We start from the raw sequence: 10,839 nt of genomic DNA, 5'->3' as shown, positions 1-10,839 counted from the left end.
TGCATAACGTGTACAATGTGTAGTATCGTAAAATACCAGCAAACGAAAAAGAATTAAAATGGAAACACAAAATTAAATGAAGAAGAAATCATAAAACTAAAAACCCCCCAAACCTTATAGTACCGGTTGGTCTTACCAACCGGTACTAAAGGGCTCCAGGCCCCCGGAGCTGGCTCGTGCCACATGGTTGCCCTTTAGCACCGGTTCGTGCTGAACCGGTACTAAAGGGGGGGGGCTTTAGTGACCACAATTTAGTGCCGGTTATGTAACCGGCACTACAGGGCCTTACGAACCTGTGCTATTGCCCGGTTCTGCACTAGTGGAACTTGAGGGGAAATTGCAAAGACAAGAAAGCATGGTCCTCACCACTCAAGGATGCACTGGAGATAGAAATGATGCTTGCAGCTTGTAACTTGTGACAATTCAAAACAAGAACCAGAATAACTTCAACTTCTGACACGTCTACCACCAAATCAAAAGATTTCTATCGCCAATCACCATTATATCCGCAAGAGAGAGGTCGCTACCGGAGGGGTCGCTCTCGTAGAAGGCCTCAAGGCAGATGATGCAGGTGTCGTCGAAGGTATCCTGCACGCCACCCTCCACGAAAGCCACTGCCGACGAGAGCATCTTCATCTTTGTTGCCTTCTTGTCCATTTCTCCCTCCCTCCCCCCTCTGTTTACTAATCCAATGACCGCACAAATGGATAGCTTTCTCCACCATGCAAATCCCTGCAACAACATGAATGACAAGATTTGGATATAAAATTTGTGTGGAAATACCTATATAACAGAGATAATCAGCGATGATTTTCATTAATAAGATATGTAAATGGCGATGCACAACACACAAGAATCAGGTTTACTTCGCACATTCACAAATACTAACAAACACCTCGAGCTGGCAATGGCAGGTCAGCCTAAAGGTTTCATATTTGGAGATGTATATTGCAGTTTGATGGAAACAAGTAATGTGACTTGTGAGAGAATTAGTGATTACATGCCACAACACATAGCAACTTCCCGCTAAATCAGGGTGATTTGTCAACAAACAGAAGGTTAAAATAGTATCATTCAATTGGAAAGTTTAATTTAACACCAAATAACATCCATTACCATAGAAGAAAGCATAATTTACCTCCTAAGTGTTCAGATACAGCTCCAACAACTAAACCCCCAACCATATCAACGGCAAGCACATCTGAGTATGCACCAACATTTGCCATAGACAACAAGAGGGAGAGCGCATCAACTCACTTAAACCTGAGGAACAAGAAAAGACAGCATTAAGTAACCAAGTGCTACAGCTATGCAAGATCAAGAAATTGACTATGATGGTGAGGAGGGAGAAATAATAGATTGGCTCTAGCAAGTAATGAAACGGAAATAGTTACCCTATTCAAGCTGGGTACTTCTTGAAATATGTCTCACAGATGCGGTAGCATAAAAGGGAACAAAAAATTTAGATAATTTACACACTTTCTAGTAGTATATGTTAAGAGTAATGAACAAAATAAAAAAGGAAAATATTTCTTCAAGTCAAGCACTATGTAAATATAACTTACAATAGAATTATTTCAAAATTATGCCAACTTTCCAATAACTACGTTAAATCCAGTTCACTTGGTAATCTTTCAAACCAAAAGTTGGAAAATGGGACATGTTCTATTGAGAAATTAAAACCCTCCCATTCCCACCCCGACCAACCTAGCAAATGGAGTCTGAACTGCAATTTTTACGCGGCCAGAACTTATTTCTTGTTCTGAACACCACTTTTTAAGTAAACAGAGGATACAAGAATATTCAAAAACAACAACTGCGGGTCTCAAATTCCATAGGCTATAAGTTTAAAAACATTGCATTTTAGTCTTTCTTATTTCCCCCCTCCAACCACTTTCATCTCTTGATTCAAATGCACTGAATTTGTATGTTGGAATACACCACTCGCAGAAGTTGGTCTGACCTAAGGTTAGTTGGGCTAAGTAAATTTTAGCCACAACAAACTACATTGCCACCATAGAGCTAGATGTGCTTTCATCAGTTGTTGTAGCGAAATTATAAATAAAGCAGCGGTTCTTTCTTATTTGTCCTACTTCATTCATACACTACAACAATCCTCAAACTGCAGTTAAGAAGATACTCCAGAGAAACTGGTTCGCTACATTGGGCAGGACATCCACCGCAAAGAGCTAATTAGAAGATGCATCTTTATATTAAAATGAAATTTGTGATACTACATATGGTCGCATGCGTGACAATCAGACTCACACAGAACCACAAATTTTATAGTATTTGCTTACAAAATATATGACATATCTTTCCTTCTACGAACAGAGTGGCATGAGATATATACCTTCGGGTAGAGGGGCGCCGCAAAAGCACTTTAGGCGCATATTTGTTTTGTTCCTTCAGCTTGTATTTCTCCTGCAACCGAAAACGGTCATACAAAATGACACCTCACTGTTCCACCAAAACAACAAGGAAACAAACCAGACAATAAGTAACGGATGCCAACCTGTGAGAACACTGTCTTATTTCCAAATGTGGAGCCAAACCGCTGGCACCCTCCCTATTAAAAACCCGCACGACATCAAGTTCTCATAAAATATAGAGAAAGGAAAGTAAATACCCTACTCGAGCAGGACATGTGGACAACGTTCAATTGAATCCTCACCGCTTCATCGCCTCGATGTCCTTGCTGGACAGCGTCTGCACGGTGTTATTGTCGACCAGGGACCTATTGTCCCTGGTCTCGTCCTGCGGCTGGCCATCGGGGCACCGCCATCTCGCGGCTTATCATCTGTACCAATCAACCAATGTCATCCATTGTTGTTACTAAGGTGAAACAGCAAGGCACGTTTGAATGAGTAGAGTGCAGAGATGAACTGGAAGGGAGAACAATATAATTATCCATCCTGGCCTTGGCAGGGGACGAGGCCGTCGGGGCCACCGACAAGCGGCTGCAGCGAGCAGCTCTTGTCCCCTATCTTCACCGTCCTGCGCTACCACACAGCAGAGAGACGTCAGCGCACCCGCACGTACAGCTATGGTTTCGGGGCGAAGGTGTCCTGTGCGCCACCCTCCACGAAAGCTGCTGCCAACGAGAGCATCTATCTTTGTTACCTTCTTATCCATTACTCCCTCCCTCCTCCCTTTCTTTACTAATCAATGACTGCAAGAATAGCAAGTTCCCTTGTGTGCAAAAGAAAACAGAAGTAGTGCTAGGATTAAGCATGCAAAGCATGTACATCAGCATGAAATCTAATATCACCTGTAGTGGGCTGCTGCCGTGGGTCGCCGGGGACGGAGGCGCCACCGTGGAGGAGGGGGTCGGCAGCTGGGGCGGGGCACGTATCGAGTGGGTAGTGCCGCTGCCAAGCCAGCGCGGACGAACAGAATCAGTCCCACACGAACACACACGCGCGAGCGCATGCAGACACACACACACACACAGGAGGAGGGAGGGAGAGGGGCGCACCTGGACATGCCTCCGCCATCCGCTTCTCGTGCCGCAACCTAGTCCAGGGCTGGCAGCTCGTGTGTGGCTGCGGAGGAGGAGACAACCGTCGGGCTCCCTGCAGAATCGTGTTAGCCATAAGAGCCACGGCCAGAGCATGGTGGCTGCGTGAGCGCAGGGCGCGTCGGGCGCAGACCAGATCGCGCCGGGTCCGTGGCTCAGGGGGTGCGTCGTGCATGCGTGTGTGTGCGTAGGAGTAGGTCTAGGCAGTTTGTAGATCCGCAGAGCGCGTGCGTGGAGATTGCTGTGGGCTCGCTGCGACCCGGCCGTGTACGTGCACGGAGAGGGCGTGGCTAGAGCGGGTCGATCGGGCGTGCGGTTTGGTAGGAGCATGGGGATCGTGTCCCAGTGCTGGGCCAGGTATAAAACGCCTGCGATGATCGTTGTAACAGACGGGCTATGGTGTCACGAGTTTGTGCTCGGGTAGTGGCGTTCGAGCGCCGGAATCCTCCTGTGTCCACCTCTTCCCTTCCTTCTTCCTCCTCGGTTCGCTGGTGAACAAGAGTGCTGCGAGAGGTAGGAGGGAGCTAGGGCTAGACGGCAACAACAATTGGTATCAGAGCATCGGGTTCGGAGGAGCTCGCGGCGATGGCGCTCATCCCGTGCGGCGGCGGAGCACGGTGATGCCGGGCGTGCAGAGAGCACGGCGGCCGCGGCGGACCTGCACGGTGGCGCAGAGGCTGCGGTGGCGCGGCGCGGCTCGGCGGAGGGAAGGCCAAGCTCCGGGACACGCCGGATCGGCCACGTTGGTCGCGTCGGAGCGCGATCATGGCTCGGGCTGGTGGCGTGCGGAGCGTGGAAGAACAAGCCGCGGCGATGGGCTCACCGCGTCGGGCGCGTGTATGGGCGGGCGTCAGACGTAGCGGGCACGTCGGGACCGCGGGTGCGGACCATGTCGGGGCGCTGGACCTGGTGCGCAGATCGCGTACGTGCGCGGCGGGAGCGCGGGCCGGGAGCGCGGGGACGTGGGGAAGGCACTCGAATGGCACGGAGGCACGGTGACAGGCGTGGCAACGATGTCGGGGCGGTGGCGGCTACGACAACGACGTCGACGGTGCGGCGGATCAGGCACTGCTGGAGAACGCCGACGTCGAGGACGACGGGCTCCTCTGAGCCGTGGCTCAGGGGGTGAGTGTTAGCCATAAGAGCCACGGCCAGAGCGTGGTGGCTGCGTGAGCGCAGGGCGCGTCGGGCGCGGACCAGATTGCGCCGGGTCCGTGGCTCAGGGGGTGCGTCGTGCATGCGTCTGTGTGCGTAGGAGTAGGTCTAGGCAGTTTGTAGATCCGCAGAGCGCGTGCGTGGAGATTGCTGCGGGCTCGCTGCGACCCGGCCGTGTACGTGCGCGGAGAGGGCGTGGCTAGAGCGGGTCGATCGGGCGTGCGGTTTGGTAGGAGCATGGGGATCGTGTCCCAGTGCTGGGCCAGGTATAAAACGCCTGCGATGATCGTTGTAACAGCCGGGCTGTGGTGTCACGAGTTTGTGCTCGGGTAGTGGCGTTCGAGCGCCGAAATCCTCCTGTGTCCACCTCTTCCCTTCCTTCTTCCTCCTCGGTTCGCTGGTGAACAAGAGTGCTGCGAGAGGTAGGAGAGAGCTAGGGCTAGACGGCAACAACAAATCAATGGCGACTCGCCTTGGCTAGTCGTCGATCTCTTGGGCCGCCGCTGCTGGTTGTCCTGTTAGCAACACACTAGTACAAAGATCAATTGCTCAAGGATTTTGAACTACAAGCCATGGATTCGCCAAGGTTTAGCTAGTACAGAGAAGGAGATGAACACGAGAGGAAAAAGATACAGAAGCAGAGGAGGCCGAAGCCGTCCAATTCCTAGCTCAATAGTCTGTAGCCCGTTCACTTGTATTTGTAGTCGCTGCCTTCCGTTGCTTTCCAGCAGCCCATGCCTAATAGGCGCACCCAATGGTCTAGCCCATGACGATAGTAGGGTCGATCGCTAGCATTCCCCCTTCCTTAAAGTCCCGCTTGACCTCAAGCCGATGCCATGTCGAACCTCCTGGATCCCATGGTACTTGATGCTTCATGACTTCGCCGAGGTCGCCGTGCGTGCCGTAAATGATGCAGTACTTGGCGAGGTTGAGGGAGCAGATGACGCCGGCCTGCTCAAGGAAGTAGTCATCGCTGATGTTCACTTGGTCACAAAAAACATCGAGGTAGTAGGGTCGGTCAATACAGACATTGTCGGAGTAGAAAGCTGGAGCTGCAAGATCCCTCCTTCCTGTTGCTTCAGTTTGAGCAAAAAAACCAAAGAAATAGAGAAGCGCCCAGATGCTTGGATCCCATGACAACTTCCCTTGACAAAACTCAAGGTCCGAGAAGCTCCTCACGGCAATAGAAACAAAGAACTGAAATGGCACAGTATTTGCCGTGCCAGCACAACACACTAAGTAAAATGCCCATTTAAATTCCCAAGCAAAACATTCAAAATCATATTGTGTAGCAACTTCCAAAATGAGCCTTTTGCAATTTAGGCAACTGAACTCCACCAAGAGGATATGTTGTACTAGGACATCGCCTCGGTGCCACGGAAAATACAACTCAGGGTATGTTGCGGCAAGAGCTTTTTCACTGGTGGAAAAACAGGCTTCCGTCCAGCCCCATAAGTCGCGAAGCTGTAGGAACCGCGACTAATGGGACCTTTAGTCGCGGTTCTGGAGGTGAACCGCGACCAAAGGCCTGGGCCCAGGGCGCTCGGTGGCCAGCTGGCGCACGTGAGGGTCTTTAGTCGCGGTTGGCGAGGACAACCGCGACTAAAGGCCTTCGGGCACCTTTAGTCACGGTTTGCCAGGCCAACCGCAACTAAAGCCCCTCCCCTATATATACCCATCCAGCAGCCAACACTTAGCCATTTGGAGCCATTCTCTTCACAAGTGGGTGTAGGTTTGCTTTTGGTTCCTCTTATGCACATAAGGTGTTTGATGAAATGCCCCAAGAGCATGAAACAAACATGACATGAAGTGTTGGAGCCACACTCCTCGATCGCGGTTAGCAACTTGATGAACCTTTGATGTGTCATTGATAAAATATGCATGTGTGTAGTTCATTGTTTAATTTATATTGTTTGTAGCTAGTTAGTTTAACAAATGCATGATGGTTAATTATATATTTTATATTATAATAATGCAGATGAATCGGCAATGGATGTACGGTAACCGACTCTCCGGCGAGTTCACTACGGGTTTGAAAGATTTCCTCGTAGTGGCTAATGCGAACAAGCGGGGGGGTTTTGTTATCTGTCCATGTGTTATCTGTAAGAATCAGAAGGGTTACTCTTCCTCAAGAGATGTTCACATGCATCTGCTTCATAAGGGTTTCATGCCAAGCTATAATTGTTGGACCAAGCATGGAGAAAGAGGGGTTATAATGGAAGAAGATGAAGAAGGGGATGATTTCATCGATGAAAGCTATCTTGCTCATTTCGGTGATACTTTCATGGAGGATGCTGAAGGTGAAGGGGAAGGTGAAGAAGAGGCACGTGATGATCCCGTTGATGATCTTGGTCGGACCATTGCTGATGCACGGAGACGCTGCGAAACTGAAAAGGAGAGGGAGAATTTGGATCGCATGTTAGAGGATCACAGAAAGGCGCTGTACCCCGGATGCGATGATGGTCTGAAAAAGCTGGGCTGCACACTGGATTTGTTGAAATGGAAGGCAGAGGCAGGTGTAGCTGACTCGGCATTTGAAAACTTGCTGAAAATGTTGAAGAATATGTTTCCAAAGGATAACGAGTTGCCCGCCAGTACGTACGAAGCAAAGAAGGTTGTCTGCCCTCTAGGTTTAGAGGTTCTGAAGATACATGCATGCATCAACGACTGCATCCTCTACCGCGGTGAATACGAGAATTTGAATGAATGCCCGGTATGCACTGCATTGCGTTATAAGATCAGAGGCGATGACCCTGGTGACGATGTTGAGGGCCAGAAACCCAGGAAGAGGGTTCCCGCCAAGGTGATGTGGTATGCTCCTATAATACCACGGTTGAAATGTCTGTTCAGGAACAAAGAGCATGCCAAGTTGTTGCGATGGCACAAAGAGGACCGTAAGTCGGACGGGGAGTTGAGACACACCGCAGATGGAACGCAATGGAGAAAGATCGACAGATGGTTCAAAGATTTTGCAGCTGACGCAAGGAACATAAGATTTGCTCTAAGTACGGATGGCATGAATCCTTTTGGCGAGCAGAGCTCCAGCCATAGCACCTGGCCCGTGACTCTATGCATCTACAACATTCCTCCTTGGTTGTGCATGAAGCGGAAGTTCATTATGATGCCAGTGCTCATCCAAGGTCCGAAGCAACCCGGCAACGACATCGATGTGTACCTAAGGCCATTAGTTGATGAACTTTTACAGCTGTGGGGTGGTGTCCGTGTGTGGGATGAGCACAAACAAGAGGAATTTGACCTACGAGCGTTGCTTTTCGTAACCATCAACGATTGGCCTGCTCTTAGTAACCTTTCGGGACTGTCAAATAAGGGATACAATGCATGCACGCACTGCTTACATGAGACTGAAAGTGTACATTTGCCAAATTGTAAGAAGAACGTGTACCTTGGGCATCGTCGATTTCTTCCGAAAATTCATCCAGTAAGAAAGCAGGGCAAGCATTACAACGGCAAGGCAGATCACCGGCCGAAGCCTGCGGAACGCACTGGTGCTGAGGTATTTGATATGGTCAAGGATTTGAAAGTCATCTTTGGAAAGGGTCCTGGCGGACAATCAGTTCCGAAGGGAGCTGACGGGCACGCAGCCATGTGGAAGAAGAAATCTATATTCTGGGAGCTAGAATATTGGAAAGTCCTAGATGTCCGCTCTGCAATCGACGTGATGCACGTTACGAAGAATATTTGCGTGAACCTCCTAAGCTTCTTGGGCGTGTATGGGAAGACAAATGATACAAAGGAAGCACGGCAGGACCAGCAACGTTTGAAAGACCCTGATGACCGGCATCCGGAATGGTTTCAAGGTCGTGCCAGCTACGCTCTGACCAAAGAAGAGAAGGTCATCTTTTTTGAATGCCTGAGCAGTATGAAGGTCCCGTCTGGATTCTCGTCCAATATAAAGGGAATAATAAACATGGCGGAGAAAAAGTTCCAAAACCTGAAGTCTCACGACTGCCACGTGATTATGACGCAATTGCTTCCGATTGCTTTGAGGGGGCTCCTGCCGGAAAATGTTCGAGTAGCCATTGTGAGTTTATGTGCATTCCTCAATGCAATCTCTCAGAAGGTAATCAATCCAGAAGTTCTACCACGGTTACAGAACGATGTGATCCAATGCCTTGTCAGTTTCGAGTTGGTGTTCCCGCCATCCTTCTTCAATATTATGACGCACCTCCTGGTTCACCTAGTCGAAGAGATTTTCATTCTCGGTCCTGTATTTCTACACAATATGTTCCCCTTCGAGAGGTTCATGGGAGTATTAAAGAAATATGTTCGTAACCGTGCTAGGCCAGAAGGAAGCATCACCAAGGGCTATGGAAATGAGGAGGTAATTGAGTTTTGTGTTGACTTTGTTCCTGACATTAAGCCGATTGGTCTTCCTCGATCGCGGCACGAGGGGAGACTAAGTGGAAAAGGCACGATCGGAAGGAAATCAACGATATGTATGGACGGCCATTCTCTGACTGAAGCACACCACACTGTACTGACCAATTCCAGCTTGGTGGCTCCGTACTTTGAGAAACACAAGAATATTTTACGCTCGGACAACCCGGGGAAGCCTGAATCCTGGATTAGGAAGGCCCACATGGAGACTTTCGGCAGTTGGTTGAGAAAACATTTAATGAATGACAATGATGTTGTAGATCAGCTGTACATGTTGGCCAAGACCTTATTAACGCAATGAGGGATGCTCAACAGGGGAAGATCAAGTTCAACAGAGAGAACGACGCGCTGACAAAAGCCCTCGGGAATCCTGAACACGGAGGACGTGTACGAGGCATGGGGCACATTCCGTGGAAAATAGGGTTCCCCCAGAACGATGACCCGTACGGTTACAGAAGCCGTAAGAGAAAGATGGATCGGGAAGCAGATGTTGTGGCGCGGTTGGCATCGGAAATGGATGTGATGAAGAAAACCATGAGTGTACTAGTAGCCGAAAGAGATGCAGCTCGGGTGCAGCATGAAGATCATCCAGCGGATCTCGGAAGCCAGCAGCGGAGAAGCAGCGTGGCTTCCACGGAGGCCCCACCGGCTGGTGCAGATGCACCGACGATCGAAATTACTGCACCGGAGCCTCTGGTGGTCGAAATTACTGCACCGGAGCCTCTGGTGGTTGAAATTACTTCACCGGAGCCTCCTCGCTACCCCGTGGACGATATAAAGGAGATGAAAGAATGTCATCTGTATTATCCTATCGGGAACATGTCCATGAAGGTAGCCATCGGCAGTGCTTTACCATGTTTACCTGGAGCACTCCACCACAACAACCCCATTCAAGATGGCTATGCTCGTGTCACGGTGGAGGACATAGTCCAAGGGTTTGAGGACCTGGAGATTGACATTGCTACACCTGAAGGGGAGAAAAGACTTGGAGATGTCAAGCGCCATTTCATTCTATGGCAAAAGAAGTTTATCAAGTTTCCAGGCGAGGCGCCAAGGACAACAAGTCCACCCCCCTACGGTGGTGGTGGTGGCGGTGGCGGTGGCGGTGGTGGTGGTGGTGGTGGCGGTTCACCTACACCTCCGTCACGTCAGCCGACGCCGCCCCCCAGTCCACAACGTCCGGCGGGTGATCAGCCGCCGCCCCCCAGTCCTCGTCCGGCGGGTGATCAGACGCCGCCCCCCAATCCACCTCCGGCAAAGAAGCAGAAGCAGTCCTGGATTATTAACCCGGACCCTTATGTACCTAAGACCACAAAGGTACCGGAGCCATCACTGAAGCCTCTCCCCACAAGGCCTTGGGAACGTAGTGCCGAGGAAGTCGACGCGGCCGCGGCTGCTGATTTGGAGAAATGGAAGGCGGACTGCAAGAAGAAAAGAGAGCCCGAGCCCAAGCCAGTATTTTCTGATGAGCAAAAGAAGTGGGCTAAGTCATTTTTGAGCACACCGTCCCAAGCCGCGAAGAATCTGCCTAACGACTATGCACGTGAACTTCGCAGGCAGGCACTCATGTTCAAGGAGAACAAAGAGCGGGAGAAGGTCGAAAGTAAAAAAAGCGGGAAACAAGTTGCCCAGCTCGGGGAACAAAGTAAACAATCGATTGCCCCGCTTATAGTGGAAGCCTTCTGTCCGGATGCCCCCGAGATCATACAAGCTGCGGCAGCACAGGGATTGACTGTAACGAGTGCCAGAGAACAAGCGGCCAACTT

The 10,839-nt window shown here is 50.3% G+C and overlaps 1 pseudogene; it reads right to left on the bottom strand.

Moving 5' to 3' along the window:
* Positions 1-316: 316 nt before the first annotated feature.
* Positions 317-3,486, bottom strand: LOC119361382 (annotated as a pseudogene).
* Positions 3,487-10,839: the final 7,353 nt, after the last annotated feature.

This window comes from Triticum dicoccoides, chromosome 2B (genome assembly GCF_002162155.2).
Source record: "Triticum dicoccoides isolate Atlit2015 ecotype Zavitan chromosome 2B, WEW_v2.0, whole genome shotgun sequence".
Classification (NCBI taxonomy): Eukaryota; Viridiplantae; Streptophyta; class Magnoliopsida; order Poales; family Poaceae; genus Triticum; species Triticum dicoccoides.
Note: the sequence above shows the minus strand (reverse complement) of the source record. Positions and strands in the feature narration are given on the sequence as shown.